The 17,363-nt window shown below is 37.5% G+C and overlaps 1 protein-coding gene and 1 pseudogene across 1 annotated transcript in view; one reads left to right on the top strand and one right to left on the bottom strand.

Annotated features, from left to right (window-relative positions):
• GRID2 (glutamate ionotropic receptor delta type subunit 2) overlaps positions 1-17,363 on the top strand; it is a 1,506,291-nt gene that overhangs the window by 1,090,966 nt on the left and 397,962 nt on the right. The gene's annotated exons all lie outside the window — the stretch shown is intronic.
• On the bottom strand, positions 6,998-17,035 carry LOC136148105 (chromobox protein homolog 3 pseudogene; annotated as a pseudogene).

The following is a 17,363-nucleotide window of genomic DNA, read 5'->3' as shown; positions in this document are numbered from 1 at the left end:
ATAGGTGCCAGTGAAGATACTGCTATTGCTATGGGAAATAATATCTGACCTAGGAGTATGCCTTTTGATTACATCGTGAAATAGTGTAAGATAATGTTAGCTTGAAAATAGGGTCAAATCTGAAGCCATTTACAGTCTTGACAATCTGTTGTTCTGGTTGTTGTGTTTTCTTTTGAAGCCTCAGATATATAACTGTTTTGGCTTGTGGACTCATATTCATCTGAGAATATGCTTTTCTCATAATGTGTAAGAGATAGTCACTTCAGTCTCTGTTTTTCTTCATAGATTCGAGGCTTAGAAAAGTGATGAGTCCTAGGGAAGGGACCACCATATACTACAGTACTACAGTTCATCACTTTTTGCCACTACATCAAAAATAAGTTGTTAAAATCTTTAAGGAAGAAGCAGCTATGGGAATGGGAATTATCGCTGGGTTGTAATCTCCTAGTCCTAGAGGTTTGGAGGGGGCAAGTGTGGTTTAGGTAGTGTGCAAAGCTGGTCAACCGGTATCTGCATTTTTCAATTCCATATCCCAGCAAAACTTTTGTTCTGTTCAGCTATTTTTTGCACTGACCCACTCCCAGTAAGTTGATTTGTGCTGTGGGTAACTGCATCAGATTTCTGCAAGGAAGAACTAGGCAATGGTATTCCAAGTCAACACATGGAAAAGGCATGAGCTAAATTTAAAACACTTTGATCTATATCATTGTTGGCTTCAGTTACCCTATCCCTAGGCTGAAACTACATATATTCCAGATACAACACTTCAGTATATGCTTCCCCTTCCCAGGAGATCCCCACAGTGCTGTTATATAGGTTTCTGGAATCTGTGTTTCACTGCAGTTTCCCCAGGCTTGATCTTAGGGCAGAAAGCCAGAGCACTTATTATTTCACCACCAAATGTGTTTAAATAATGAGTTATAATGATATATTCCTCTTTAAAGGGTGCTAATGAGCCAGTTTTCAATGGCACCCCACTCCAGTACTCCTGGCTATAAAATCCCATGGCCGGAAGAGCCTGGTAGGCTACAGTTGATAGGGTCACGAACAGTCAGACAGGACTGAGCGACTTCACTTTCACGTTTCACTTTCCTTCATTGGAGAAGGAAATGGCAACCCACTCCAGTGTTCTTGCCTGGAGAATCCCAGGGACGACGGGGCCTGGTGGACTGCTGTCTATGGGGGTCGCAGAGTCAGACACAACTGAAGCGACTTAGCAGCAATGAGCCAATTTATTTTTGTGCATGTGTGTGAAGACAAAACCTACCTCAGGCTAACCAAATAATGAATGAAGAAAAATAGGGTTTTTATTCAAATATTCCCCATATCTAAGAAGAAATGATATAATTAAAACTTTGGTATTTTGGCATTACGAATTTATTAGTTCTCCAAGGCTACTGTAAGAAAGCATCACACTCTGGGTGGCTTAAGCAGTTTATTTGCTGACAGTTCTGGATGCTGGAAGTCCAAGTTCAAGGTGTCAGCAGCTGAAGTTTCTTCTGAGGCCTCTCTCCTTTGCCTGCAGATGGACACCTTCCAACTGCATCCTTAGGTGGTCTTTCCTCATAGTTCTTGCATCCCTGGTGTCTCTCTGTATATTCCCACATCCTCTACCCATAATAACACCGATCTGATTAGATTAGGGACAACTCATGTGACCTCACTTAACTTGAATTACCTCTTTTGGAGGCCCTTTCTACAAATACAGTCACATTCTGAAGTATGGAGATTAGGGCTTCAATATATGAATTTCAGGGCAACGTAACACTAATGAACATAATAAATGAACGTAGTCGTTGATAATATCACTAAGAGAGAAGGAGATGGAGGGCATGTGGCTTCTATTTAAAGTTGTTGTAGTTTAGTCTCTAAGCCGTGTCTGTCTCTTTGTGACCCCATGAACTGCAGCACGCCAGGCTTCTCTGTCCTTCACTGTCTCCCTGAGTTTGCTCAAATTCATGTCCATCGAGTCAGTAAGGCCATCCAGCAATCTCGTCCTCTTTTGCTGCTTTTTCCTCCTGCCTTCAAACTTTCCCAGCATCATGGTCTTTTCCTAAGAGTTGGCTGTTCGTATCAGGTGGCCAAAGTATTGGAGCTTCAGCTTCAGCATCAGTCCTTCCATTGAATATTCAGGGTTGATTTCCCTTAGGATTGACTGGCTTGGTCTACTTGCCATCCAAGGGACTCTCAATAGTCTTCTCCAACACCACAGTTCAAAAGCACCAATTCTTCAGTGCTCAGCCTTCTTTACAGTTCGACTCACACATTCATACATGACTACTAGAAAAACCATAGCTTTGACTATATGGACGTTTGTTGGCAAAGTGGCGTCTCTGCTTTTTAATATACTGTCTAGATTTGTCATACCTATTCTTCCAAGGAGCAAGCATCTTTTAACCCTGGGACTGCAGTCACCATCCACATTGATTTTGAAGCCCAAGAAAATGAAATCTGACACTATTTACACATTTTCCCTATTTGCCATCAAGTGATAGAACCAGATGCCATGATCTTCGTTTTTTTTTTTTTTTTATGATCTTCGTTTTTTGAATGTTGAGTTTCAAGTCAGCTTTTCACTGTCCTCTTTCACATTCATCAAGAGACTCTCTAGTTCCTCTTCACATTCTGCCTTTTAAAGTGGTATCATCTGCATATCTGAGGTTGTTGATGATTAAAGTACACAACACCAGATTCTTGCCAAATATTATATACATTAGATCAACTCTCTAGGTTTACCAATTTACAGAAAACAGTGGGCAAAGGGACATGTTAAGTCATGCAGAAGGATTCATCACAACCCAGACTTTGGGAAAGTACAGAAGATATAATTTGTTTTTCTTTGATGCTTGGATTATAGGAAGAGATGAAGGTAGACAATGGAGAATCCTTAAATAAAAAGATTCAAGAGACATATTAACTATTGTGAAATATGGATCCTAATTTGAATTAGGGCAGCTGGAATACAAATATATTTGATAATTTTAAGAAATTATAAATTTTAGGAAGCATGATAATGACATCATGATTGTGTTTTTAAATACCTCTTAATTCTTAGAGATATTTACTGAGACAATTAGAAATAAAATTATATAATATCTGGCATTATTTCAAATAAATTATACAGGGATGGTGGCTGAAAGGAATAGGAGTATAAATAAACAGGATGGAAAATGCATTGATAATTGCTTAAGCAGAGTGATGAGTATTTAGATTCATGATTCAATTATGTCTATGTATATTTAAAATTTTTTGTAATAAAAGTTGTAAAGTTTTATACTGGCATTTTTAATTTAGCAAATGATCACAAAGTGGTATTTGATACATCTTTTTAGTTGTTTTTCCTATTGTAATGATGCATTTTGATGAAGCAGTCTGTCTGTCTCCTGAGTTTTCCTTGTAAGGTTAATTATGTGCATTGGAGAGCTAGCTGAGGTTCGGAGAACAAGCTCTGGTTGGAGGGAAGTGTTTCTGCTCTCCAAGCAAACTACCTTATACGAGTGTTAAGCTTTGATGCTACCCTCATTAGCACAATATTTTAGTCACCTGTGGTAACCTGCCCAGATGTTTCTCCGATAATGTTCAGCTCAATAAATTTAGACTTCACACAGTGGTGCTTGTCATTTTATGCCCTCCTGTCCCAAATACATTTCAAAATATGTCCAATCCAGCTGTTAGCTTGACTGCATAAAATACTGTAATAACACTTTTGAGGACTGGGGTGATATTTGAAGTGTTTCAAGAGCCTTTCCCCCCTGGGTTAGAAAACAGCTTTACAGAACCAAAATTAATGTCAAAATCATAGTTTCTATTTTACTTTCCACAGTAGCATTGTATTTAGAAAAGATTCAAGAAAGGGGGAAAAAAGTGATTTTCTGATATCTTACATATTAAATGAACAAGAATATACTCTAAAACAAAATTCTTCTATCTCTACATTTTTATTGCAGAATGTGTAGCTTCAATGTTCAGGTCAAAATTATAAAATTTTAGTAATTTTATAAGGTTTAACTTATTAAATTACTGCTCAGAAAACTTTGTGATTAAGATTAGATGAAATAATGTATGTAAATGCAATGCTCATCCATTTCAGATACACAGTAAACCCTCCATAAATGATAGATATAATGACGGCTATAAATGTTCGTTTTTGTTTTTTCTCCTCAAAATTACATCTTGGAGAGAATTTTAAGCCTGACTATTTTATTTATACTGTGTTTTGAAGACAATCTAATATGCTTAAATCCAGAGATGATTTTTTTACTTTAACCAAATTAATACTTGTTTAAATTATATTGAGATTTTAATAAACCCCCAAAATTGTTTTCACACAAAGAAAAGTGACTGACATCTCCAATTTCAGCAGAGAATTATACAGAAATACTCAGAATAATCATTGAGTCAGTATTCCTTAAAAATAAACCTTTTAAAGCAACATCATATGAAGGAAAGTTCTTATATATTTTTCTATTAAGGATTCCATAATTGTTACTATAAGTTGTTCAGATTCTTCCAGGTTCATTTACTCTGGATTTTATTACTTTAGTATAATAAAATTTTATACATTTTACTATATGGTTCAAAAAACTTCACAAAGGCATGTGTTGGGATTCTGATACTAATTTTTAAATGCATTTTTAATAAAGAACTAGAGATATTTTTTAGAAAGGTATGTCTAGGAGAATTATCTCAGTTTTAGTCTGCCTATATTCCTTTTTTTCCCCCCCCAAATTTTCTGATACTAACCAAGTATTGTTATTCTTTGGCTTGAAACCTTTATGTATCTGGTACTCCATTATGCTTTGACTTTGGAGAAAGGTTACAGTTTGTTTTTTTCTGGGAGAATATGTTCCCAGCTGAAAATCATTTCCTTAGTTGAATAGAGCATCTTTTTGCAAAAATTTTCTCTGTTACCTCCTGAATAATTCCTACAGAAAAGCAAGATTGATTAACAGTTTCATCCTCAGTAACTTGTGACCTTTATTATTCATAGGGCACGAATGAAACTTATTGATTCTTTACATTAAGGAAAGATATATTAAATAATATAATAACCTTCACATAGAGTATGCAATAGGCAAGCCTATGGAAAAATTATGTTGTCGTAGAAAGGTTTTCAGTGCACATAACATAAATAACCAGTGGTCATTGAAAGTTTACTCTTTTTACTTGCTGTTATAGATAAAACAAATTACATATTTAAATATAAAAGTATTGAAGTCAAAATGTTGACTGCATTGACATAGTGATAAAAATATAGAATGTAAAAGTTATTCAAAAATATTTGAGTGGCATGTGCTGTTTACTAGCTCTGATTTTAGTATCTATGTCTGACAGCAGTTAATCACACATAGCTTATCCTTTCCCTTCTTTTTTATAATCGGCTTTAAAAAGCCAAACATAGATTAAAGAAGTGAAAGATATTTTTCTACTGTTTTTCTCTATAGCATATATAAAAGTATATATGAAATTGCATCTGGTATGTCTAAATAATAATAAGTCCATTCATACATCTATTTTTTAAAGGAATATATTTGACCACTATTCACCAGTATTTACCATAAAGTGAATAATATAGAGTTAATAACATTCTGATTACTACAAAGTTATTGTTTTTCCTGACTTCTGCTGAACCCAGTAACCCAAAATACTGAGATCAATTCTATATGTAAAATGGGTTGGGGTAAAGTTTGACAAAACATGCAGGTCAAGTTTAGATTAGAAAAAATTTGTTCACACATTTATTCCTGCAAATCCTAAAATGTCAACATATCTAACCATCTGATTAGGTTTCCATGAATAAGTCTGAGGCATTACATGTATCACAACCTTTCAGTAAAGAAAGCACAGGGATTTTAACTTGCTGTAAAAGAGTGGTTTTTCCTAAGGAACCTTTGAATGTCCATTTAACTAAGGCTTCTTTGGCTAATTAAAACATACAAGAATTTTTCTAGTTTTTTCATTTGAGTGAGAAGGTTGTTGATAATGATAAAATTTTCCTTTCAGGGGCTATGCATATAAAATTCCATTTGGATGATTGAAGATATGGATGCAGATTCTGATAGGGCTGCTTTAAAACATTGTCCAATTTAAATGGTTTACATTACCTTGTCAATTAACTATAAAATTATTTAGCATGAAAGATTAAGGCTTCAAAAAATTTTGTCTTTAATTTAAAGTGACTTCTTATATTGCTCAAAATGATGGAATCCCAGAAATATGGGCTTATTCATGGTTGTGAATGGCTGTTTTTGTTTTAGTGAACATATTTAAGGGCTTCCTAGTAGCTCAGAGGTAAAGAATTTGCCTCCCAATGCAGGAGACATGAGTTGGATCCCGAGTTGAGAAGATCTCCTGGAGAAGGAAATGGTAACCCACTCCAGTATTCTTGCCTGGAAAATCCTATAGACAGAGGAGCCTGGAGGTCTACAGTCCATGAGGTCACAAAAGAATGGGACAGGACGTAGTGACTAAACAACAGACATATTTAAACAACAACAAACCCCCCAAACTATTTACATATGTATTTTGTGTATACACATATGAAAAGCCTAGAATGGCCCTTAAGCATATATGTGCTGTCACTTCAGTCGTGTTTGACTCTTTATGACCTATGTACTGTAGCCCTCCAGGCTCCTCTGTCCATGGGATTCTCCAGGCAAGAATACTGAAGTGGGTTGCCATGCCCTCCTCCGGGTTAGGCATATATGAGTAAATGCAAATGGCAAATCCTGACTGAGTAATGACTGTGAAGATTTTCCCCAACATTTAGAAAAGTTCTTCTCTAATGCAGAAGAAATAATATACCATGGTATCAAATGTTCATTTCTGCTAAAGGAAGCAACTACAGAAATGTTTTATTTGTATAAAATAACAAGTGCTACAGATACGAAAACTAACAAAAAAACCCAACAACTTCCCCAATACTACTTCAAAATGAGCATATCAAACTTGATTTTCTTTAGAATGTTGTTATTTCTTTATCTTCTGGACAAAAATGCTAAGTCAGTCTCTCTTCAAAAAAAAGCAATTACAATTTGAGGACACTTCATATTCACCTCCTTTGCCCACACCAATCCTGCCTCATCTGAATTTTTCCATTTCATGAAAACTATTAAACTCTCCACTGCTGTCTGTGGCACCAATTATTTATTCTGGATCAAGACCTCTGGTAAAACTTCTTGCTCAAGCAGGATCTCTTTTCTTCTATGATTTGCTATCACCAGGTTCACTATCAGATATTTTTCTTTACCAGCTTTTTGAGAGTTAAGAAATGCTTCAATTAACTCTGGACAATCTAAATTTTCTTCTGGTTCTACAGTATTGTCTGCATCTGTTAATCTCTTCCATTTCAGGAAATACCTCACCTTCCCTCTTACTGCATGTCAGTCTAGTTCTTTTTCTACAACAAATTCTTCAGGTTCTGCCTCTTTGAATTTTTTACCCTGTTTGTTCTGTTTCTTTTTTTTTCGTTTTCTTTTTTATTTTTGCATTAGAGCCGTGGTGCCTAATGATCCCCTGAGGGCCGGGAGAGGGAACATTCTGGGAGAGGGCCATGACCAAAGTCTCCTCAGTGAAGGTTTCTCCTGTTTTGCCCATACATTTGTTAAACCGAGTGCAATGTATTGAGGATAAAGAAACAAATATTTGAATCAAAGCCATTTATTGGCTATATATTGTATGTTAGTAATACAAAAGTGCTGCTGCTACTGCTAAGTCACTTCAGTCGTGTCTGACTCTGTGCGACCCCATAGACGGCAGCCCACCAGGCTCCCCCGTCTCTGGGATTTTCCAGGCAAGAACACTGGAGTGGGTTGCCATTTCCTTCTCCAATGCATGAAAGTGAAAAGTGAAAGTGAAGATGCTCAGTCGTGTCCAACTCTTAGCGATCCCATGGATGGCAGCCTACCAGGCTCCTCTGTTCCTGGGATTTTCCAGGCAAGAATACTGGAGTGGGGTGCCATTGCCTTCTCTGACAAAAGTGCTGCAGGTATTATAATAAGTAAAAAAGATGATTCTGCTGGGGGAAATAAGCAGGTCAGTGACTAAAAACTAGATTAATTAGCCCAGATAATAAGTGCTACAGGAGTCTTGTTTGAGACATGTGTCAAGAGCAAACGCATCATTATTTGGTAAGTGCTTTCTTGATTCTAATTTGAGGAAATTTAAAGCAATCAGTCAAAAATCCCAAAAACTTGATACTACAATAACAACAGCAAAAACTTGATACTAAAGTGAGGATTTATGAACTATGATCTGTACTGAACTGAATGGTCATCCCATGTACCCCTGCAAAAATATGTCCATGAACTAACCCCTGAAACCTGTGAATGTGAGCTTATTCGAGAGAAAAGCCTTTGCACATGTAACTAATATAAGGACTTAAAAATGAAGTCACCATGGATTACCCAGGCAGACCATAAATATCGTTAGAAAGATGGTGGGAGATTTAAGACAGAAAAGGACAAAGACAGAGTGGCTGTGTAAAGACCTTAGAGGCAGAGATTGGAATTTCTCAGCCACAAGCTGAGGACTGCCTGGACCCACCAGAACATGGAAAAGGCAAGGAAAGATTCTCGTCTAGATGCTTTGGAGAAAACAGAGCCCTGACAACATCTTGATTTCAGATCTATTTTCTAGAACTGTGAGAGAACAAATTAATGCTGTTTTAAACTGCTACAGTTGTGGTAATTTATTGTGGTAGCCATAGAAAACAAATCATGATCTAATTTGCCTTATTTTGCAAAGCATAGACAATTTTGAAAGTGGTTCAGTCACTACAAAGATGAAAGTGCATGTAGAAATGTCTATATGAATTACAGTAGGGAACATTTTCTTTTTTACATTTAAATATACATTATTTTTATATACTACAGCACATCATAGTGTTTGTTGTTGGTTTTTTTCCTCTCTCCCCATGTCCATGAGTCTATTCTCTATGTCTGTTTCTCCATTGCTGCCCTAAAAATAAATGCTTCAGTACCATTTTTCTAGATTTTGTATATATGTGTTAGAATATGATTTTTATCTTTCTCTTTCTGACTTACTTCACTCTGTATAATAGGTTCTAGGTTCATCCACCTCATTAGAACTGACTCAAATGTGTTCCTTTTCATGACTGAGTAATAGTCCATTGGATACATGTACCACTCCTTCTTTATCCATTCATTTATCAATGGACATCTAGTTTGCTTCCATGTCTACCTATTGTAAATAGTTCTGCAATGAACAAAGGGATATATATGTCTTTTCAATTTTGGTTTCCTCAGGGTATATGCTTAGGAGTGGGATTGCTGGGTCATATGATGGTTTTATTCCTAGTTTTTTAAGGAATCTCCATACCATCTTTCCTAGTGGCTGTATTGATTTGCATTCCCACCAACAGTGCAAGAGTGTTCCCTTTTCTCCACACCCTATCCAGCATTTATTGTTTGTAGACTTTTTGATGATGGCCATTCTGACCTGTGTGAGGTGATATATCATTGTAGTTCTGATTTGCATTTCTCTAATAATAAGTGATGTTGAGCATCTTTTCATGTGTTTGTTAGCCATCTGTATGTCTTCTTTGGAGAAATGTCTGTTTAGGTCTTTTCCCCACTTCTTGATTGAATTGTTTGTCCTTCAGGTATTGAGTTGTATGTGCTGCTTGTATATTTTGGAAATTAATCCTTTGTCAGTTGTTTCATGCATTATTTTCTCCCATTCTGAGGGTTGTCTTGTCACCTTGCTTATAGATTCCTTTGCTGTGCAAAAGCTTTTACATTTAATCATGTCCCACTTGTTTACTTTTGTTCTTATTTCTGTTACTCTAGGAGGTGGGTCATAGAGGATCTTGCTTTGATTTATGTCATCGAGTGTTTTGCCTATGTTTTCCTCTAAGAGTTTTATAGTTTCTGGTCTTATATTTAGGCCTTTAATCCATTTTGAGTTTATCTTTATGTATGATGTTAGGAGGTGTTCTAATTTCATTCTTTTATATGCAGCCATCAAGTTCTCCCAGCACCATTTATTGAAGAGGCTGTCTTGCCCCATTGTATATTGCCTCCTTTGTCAAAAATAAAATACCCATAGGTGCATGGGATTATTTCTGGACTTTCTATCTTGTTCCATTGGTCTATATTTCTATTTTTGTGCTACTACCATACTGTCTTGATGACTGTAGCTTTGTAGTATAATCTAAAGGCAGGAAGGTTGATTCCTCCAATTCCATTCTTCTTTCTCAAGACTTTTTTGGATATTTGGGGTCTTTTGTGTTTCCATATAAATTGTGAAATTTTTTGTTCTAGTTCTCTGAATAATGTCATTGGAATTTGAAAGAGATTGCATTGAATCTGTACATTGTATTTGGTAATACAGTCATTTTCACAGCATTGATTCTTTCTACCCAGGAACCCGGAATGTTTATGTCATCTTTGATTTCTTTCATTAGTGTCTTATAATTTTCTGGGTACAGTTCTTTTGTCTCCTTCTGTAGGTTTATTCCTAGATATTTATTTATTTATTTATTTTGCAATGGTGAATGGGATTGATTCCTTAATTTCTCTTTCTGATTTTTCATTGTTAGTATATAGAAATGCAACTGATTTCTGTGTATTGATTTGAATCCTGAAACTTTGCTAAATTCACTGATTACCTCTAGTAATTTTCTGATGCTATCTTTAGGGTTTTCTATGTACAGGATCATGTCATCTGCAAACAGAGCTTTACTTCTTCTTTTCTGATCTGGATTCTTTTTATTTCGTTTTCTTCTCTGATTGCTATAGCTAGGACTTCCAGAGCTATGTTGAATAATACTGGTGAAAGTGGACACCCTTGTCTTGTTCCTGATCTTTGGGGGAATGCTTTCAGTTTTTCACCATTGAAAATAATGTTTGCTGTAGTCTTATCATATATGGCGTTTACTATGTTGATGTAGGTTTCTTCTATGCCCATTTTTTGAAGAGTTTTCATCATAAGTGGGTTCTGAATTTTGTCAAAGGCTTTTTCTGCATCTATTGAGTTGATTATGTTTTTTATCTTTCAGTTTGTTAATATGGTGTATCACATTGATTGATTTGCATATGTATACTGAAGAATACTTGCATTCCAGGAATAAACCCACCTTGATCATGATGTATGAGCTTTTTGATGTGTTGCTGAATTCTGTTTGGTAAAATTTTGTTGAGGATTTTTGCATCTATGTTCATCCGTGATATTGGCCTGTGGTTTTCTTTTTTTGTGTTGTCTTTGTCTGGTTTCGGTATTAGGGTAATGGTGGCCTTGGAGAATGAGTTTGGAAGTGCTCCTTCCTCTGCAATTTTTGAAAGAGTTTTAAAAGGATAGGCATTAGCTCCTCTCTAAATGTTTGATAGAATTCTCCTGTGAAGCCATCTGGTCTTGGGCTTTTGTGTTTTGGGAGATTTTTGATCACAGATTCAATTTCAGTGTTTGTAATTCAGTTGCTCATAATTTCTATTTCTTCCTGGTTCAGTCTTGGAAGATTGAACTTTCCTAAGAATCTGTCCATCTCTTCCAGAATATCCATTTTGTTGCCATATAGTTGTTCATAATAGTCTCTTGTAATCCTTTATATTTCTGCATTGTCTATTGTAAACTCTCCTTTTTCATTTCCAGTTTTGTTGATTAGATTCTTCTCTCTTTTTTTCTTGATGAGTCTGGCTAAAGGCTTGTCAATTTTATCTTCTCAAAGAACCAACTCTTAGTTTTATTAATCTTTACTATTGTTTCTTTCATTTCTTTTCCATTTATTTCTGCTCAGATCTTTATGATTTCTTTCCTTCTACTAATTTTGAGATTTTAATCTTTTTTTTCCAGTTGTTCTGGGTGTAAAGTTAGGTTGTCAATTCGATGCTTTTCTTGTTCCTTGAGGTAGGATTGTACTGCTATAAATTTCCCTCTTAGAACTGCTTTTGCTGCATCCCATAGGTTCATCTTCCAGCTCACTGATTCATTTTTCTGCTTCGAATATTCCACTATTGATTCCTTCTAGAGTATTTTTAATTTCAGTAATTATGTTTTTTGTCTCTGTATGTTTGTTCTTTAATTCTTCTAGGTCTTTGTTGATTGATTCTTGCATTTCCTCCATTTTGTTTTTAAAGTTTTTGATCATCTCTACTATCATTATTCTGAATTCTTTTTCATATAGTTTGCCTATTTCCTCTTCATTTATTTGGACTTCTGTGTGTCTGGTTTGTTACTTCATTTGTGTAATATTTCTCTGCATTTTCATTATTTTTTTAACTTATTGTGTTTGAGGTCTCATTTTCCTAGGCTTCAAGGTTGAATTTTTTTATTCCTCTTGGTTTGTGCATTCCTAAGATTGGTCCAGTGGTTTGTGAAAGCTTCTTATAGGGTGAGATTTGTGCTGAGTTTGTCTGTTTGTTTTTCCTCTGATGGGCAAGACTGAGGTGGTAATTCTGTCTGCTGATGATTAGGTTTGTATTTTTGTTTTGTTTGTTTAGATGAGGTGTACAGGGTGCTACTGGTGGTTGGGTGATGCTGGGTCTGGTATTCAAGTGGTTTCCTTTGTGTGAGTTCTCACTATTTGATATTCCCTAGGGCTAGTTTTCTGGTAGTCTAGGGTCTAGGGTCTTGAACTCATTGCACCCAATCCAAAGGCTCTGGGCTTGATCTCTGGTCAGGAACAAAGATTCCACAAGTGATTTGTTATGGCATTAAGTGAGATTAAAACAAATACCCAAAAATGAGAAACCAAATAGGAACCATAGACATATGGCAGTTACAGAATCAGGCAAATAATAATTAAAATAATGGAATATATACATATACATATATACCCATAAGCAAAATCAAAACAGTCCAACAAATATTAAGTACAGTAGATTGAAATGGGAACAAAGGGAATCAAAAATTATATTTGCCAGTTAAGAACAAAGCTAACTAAAGCACAAACTGGAAAACAAAACTAAAGCAAGGTGCCTGGTGGGGAATAAAGCAATGAAAACAAAACTAACAAATGTATTGAGACGAAAGGAAAGAAAGAAAGACTAGACATGCACAGTTAAATAGAGGTAGATGAAGAAGATTTATATACATTTAAGATTAACTACAAGGGGAGAAGAACAGTTGGAAAAGCATACAAAGGAATAAATATAGAAAAAATATAATAGGTTTTAAAAAAATTAAAAAGTAAAATTATAAAAAAGAGAAAAGAAAAAAGGAAGAAGAATGAAAAAAAGAAAAAAAGGAAAACTCCACAGAACTGCAAAAGCCCAAAGTAGAGGCAGAGGTTTATAGCAATAATAAAAAGTGTGACTGAATGTACACATATACGTATACACCCATAAGCAAAATCAAAACAGTCCAACAAAAATAAAGTACAGTAGATTGACCCAGTGAACAAAAGAAACCAAGAATTATACCTACCAGTTAATGACAAAACTAGCTAAACCACAAACTGGAAAACAAAACTAAAGCAAGGTGCCAATTTGGGGATAGAGCAATGAAAATAAAACTAATAAATACATTGCAAAGAAAGGAAAGGAAAGAAAGAATCATGCACAGTTAAATAGAGGTAGATGAAAAAGCTTTATATCCATTAAAGATTAACTGCAAGGGGAAAAGAACAGTAGGGCAAGCAAACAAAGGAATAAATGTAGAAAAAAATATTAATAGATTCAAAAAGTTAAAAATTAAAATTTAAAAAAGAGAAAGAAAAAGGAAAACTCCACAGAACTGCAGAAGTCCAACGTAGAAGCAATGGTTTATAACAATAAAAAATGTGACTGAGAAAAAAAAAGCTCAAAAGCTTAATTATATTTCATACTTCCAATAAAATCGACAACTACAACAGGGGGCAGGGGGAGGGGAAAAAAGAAAAAAAAATCCAAAAGAATCTACAGTACAAGTCAAGACATAAGAATAATAAATGTTTTTCTTGAGTCACTGCTGTCAGAGTCCTTTCCCTCGCTGGGAGTCAGAGTCCACCTCACCTCCCTAGGACGCCCTCCAGCACTGTGCTGGTCTCTGGACCTGCTGTGGAGGCAGCTCAGATTCTAAGCTGGTCCTACTCCTGTGTGTTCTTGCCTCCAATGTCCACAGCTAGCAGAACTAGTGCGTTTTCTTTTGTGGGAGATCTCAGTTTCCTTTTATATTTTCCATAGACACACAGTCTGCCTTGTTGATCCTGTGGATTTAATTTGCAACTTGTATGGCTGGTGGGAAGCTTTTGTGTCTTCTTCCTGCCCCTGGGTTTTGATTGTGGTTTTCTTTCCACCTCTACATGTGTGTTGTCCACTGGGATTTGCTCCTGAGTCTGCCCTGGAGGACTTGGGTCTGTCCCTGTGAGGGCCAGGTGTTGAGGTGGTGCAGCTGCTTGGGTCGCAGGGGTTCTGGCAGCACCACATATTCAGGGGAGTTTGTGGCTAGGGCAGCAGGAAATACAGTGCTCTAGAAGGGCATGGCAACCAGTATTGGCCAGTACACTCCAGTATTCTTGCCCAGATTCCAGCTAAGCTATTTCGAATCCTAAAAGGCAATGATGTTAAAGTGCTGCACTCAATATACCAGCAAATTTGGAAAACTCAGCAGTGGCCACAGGACTGGAAAAGGTCAGTTTTCATTCCAATTCCAAAGAAAGGCAATGCTAAAGAATGCTCAAACTACCACACAATTGGACTCATCTCACATGCTAGCAAAGTAATGCTCAAAATTTTCCAAGCCAGGCTTCAGCAATAAAAAACTGTGAACTTCCAGATGTTCAAGCTGGATTTGGAAAAGGCAGAGGAACCAGAGATCAAATTGCCAATATCTGCTGGATCATCAAAAAAGCAAGAGAGCTCCAGAAAAACATATACTTCTGCTTTATTGACTACACCAAAGCCTTTGACTGTGTGGATCACAACAAACTGTGAAAAATTTTTCAAGAGATGGGAATACAGGACCACCTGACTTGCCTTCTGAGAAATCTGTATGCAGGTCAGGAAGAAACAGTTAGAACTGGACATGGAACAACAGACTGGTTCCAAATAGGGAAAGGAGTAGGTCAAGGCTGTATACTGTCACCCTACTTATTTAACTTATATGCAGAGTATATCATGAGAAATGCTGGACTGGATGAACCACAAGCTGGAATCAAGATTGCTGGGAGAATTATCAATAACCTCAGATATTTAGATGATACCACTCTTATAGCAGAAAGAGGAGAAGAACTAAAGAGCTTATTGATGAAAGTGAAAGAAGAGAATTAAAAAGCTATCTTAAAGCTCAACATTCAGAAAGCTAAGATTATGCAATCTGGTCCCATCACTTCATGGCAAAAGATGGGGAAACAATGGAAACAGTGAGAGACTTTATTTTAGGGGGCTCCAAAATCACTGCAGATGGTGATTGCAGTCATGAAATTAAAAGACACTTGCTCCTTGGAAGAAAAGCTGTGACCAATCTAGACAGCTTATCAAAAAGCAGAGGCATTAGTTTACGTACAAAGGTCTGTCTAGTCAAAGCTATGGTTTTTTCCAGTAGTCATGTATGGATGTGAGAGTTGGACTATAAAGAAAGTCGAGCACCAAAGAATTGATGCTTTTGAACTGTGGTGTTGAAGGAGACTCTTGAGAATCCCTTGGACTGCAAGGAGATCCAACCAGTCCATCCTAAAGAAAATCAGTCCTGAATATTCATTGGAAGGGCTGATGCTGAAGCTGAAACTCTGATACTTTGGCCACCTGATGCAAAGAACTGACTCACTTGAAAAGACCCTGATTCTGGGAAAGACTGAAGGCAGGAGAAGGGGACGACAGAAGATGAGATGGTTGGATGGCATCACTGACTCTATGGACATGAGTTTGAATAAGCTCCAGGAATTGGTGATGGGAAGGGAAGCCTAGTGTAATGCAGTCCATGGGATTGCAAAGAGTCAGACACGGCTGAGCAATTGAACTGAACTGAACTGATTCTTGCCTGGAGAACTCCCCTGACAGAGAAGCCTGGCAGGCCACAATCTACATGGTCACAGAGCTGGACACGACTGAAGTGACCCTGTGTGCATACATGCAAGATTTTTTGCCTGTGGCAGCTCTGCCCCACTGAGAGTTGAGTGTGAAGGTGGCGCAGCTGCTTGGCTTGAGGATACCCTGGTGGCACCAATTGTGCAGGGACCCGTACTGCCTCCACAGCAGGAGTTATGGCCCTATCAGAGTCTTTTTTCGAGCCTCTTGTAGTTGGTGATCAGAAGGCCTCTTTGGCCAGTCTTTCTGCATAACTCCACAGATTCAGGCACTTAGAGGACTCCCTTGCCTGGGGTCCTTTTCTGTTGTTCAGTGAGTCAGGCACATAGAGGGGCCCCCCTGGCAGGGGACCTACTCTATAGATCCTACTCTGTAGTTCAGCGCATCAGTCATGTAACGGAGCACCCTGGGTGGGGTCCTACTCTATAGTTCAGTGCATCAGGCATTTGATGGGCCAGCCTCTTAATTGTTCAGTTCCTGATGCTGGCAGGTGGGAGGAGAGAGGCTTTGGTGATGGCTCCACCCCCTACTCCTGACTCAGCAGTATCACCTCGCTTCCATGGCTGCCTGGCTTTCCTCCACAGGCATTTCCCACCACGGTCTCCTCCCTCACATCCCCTCGATTGGTCTCTCCACAGTCAACAGCAGCCCTTGCCGTGGGATTGCCCCACAATCCCTAAACTCCAGCTCTCAGCTGCTGTGTCTTCCAGCGGACCTGCATCCCTGTCCGGGGTATGTATGGCTGTGGCAAGGACTGTCTGATTCTCATTCCATTTAGGCTGCCACAGATCAGCTGTTTCACCCTCAGCCTTAAATGTTTCTCCTCTGACTCAGACAATTGCCCTGATGTGGGGATTGGACACCTCCTTCACTTCCCTCATCCGCTGAGGGCAGGTCCAATCCTACTAACACTCCTGTTTCCCCCCCAGTTCCTTCATCCTACCGAGTTTTGTGTGGTTTATATAGTCTTTTCCGCTGGTCAGGTACTCCTGTCCACTCTCAAATGGTGTTCTCCGTGCACATCTGTGTCTGAAGGTGTATTCCTGATGTATCAATGGAGAGAGATACTCCATGTCCACCTACTCCTCCACCATTTCTCTCTCTCTCTCTCTCTCTCTCTCTCTCTCTCTCTCTTTTTTAAAGCATTATAATATAAAGGAAGTTATTGGGAAAATAAAAGAAAATTCCTCACACATGTACATATATTCAACTTCCTACTGCTTTCTAGAAGCCTTGAAGATTTCCAGTCAACTTCAGAGGCAAAGGCAACTATTGACTTCCCATAAACCTTGGGTTTCAATTACTGATTACTGAGTAACAAAACAGCCCCAATATTATTGACTTAAAACAAAAGCTATTTTATTTCTAAGAATTCTGTGGATCTGATATTCAGCCTTGGCC

Source organism: Muntiacus reevesi, chromosome 16, assembly GCF_963930625.1.
Source record: "Muntiacus reevesi chromosome 16, mMunRee1.1, whole genome shotgun sequence".
In the NCBI taxonomy this organism is placed as follows: Eukaryota; Metazoa; Chordata; class Mammalia; order Artiodactyla; family Cervidae; genus Muntiacus; species Muntiacus reevesi.
The sequence above is the reverse complement of the archived record's forward strand: the minus strand, read 5'-3'. Positions and strand labels throughout refer to the sequence as shown.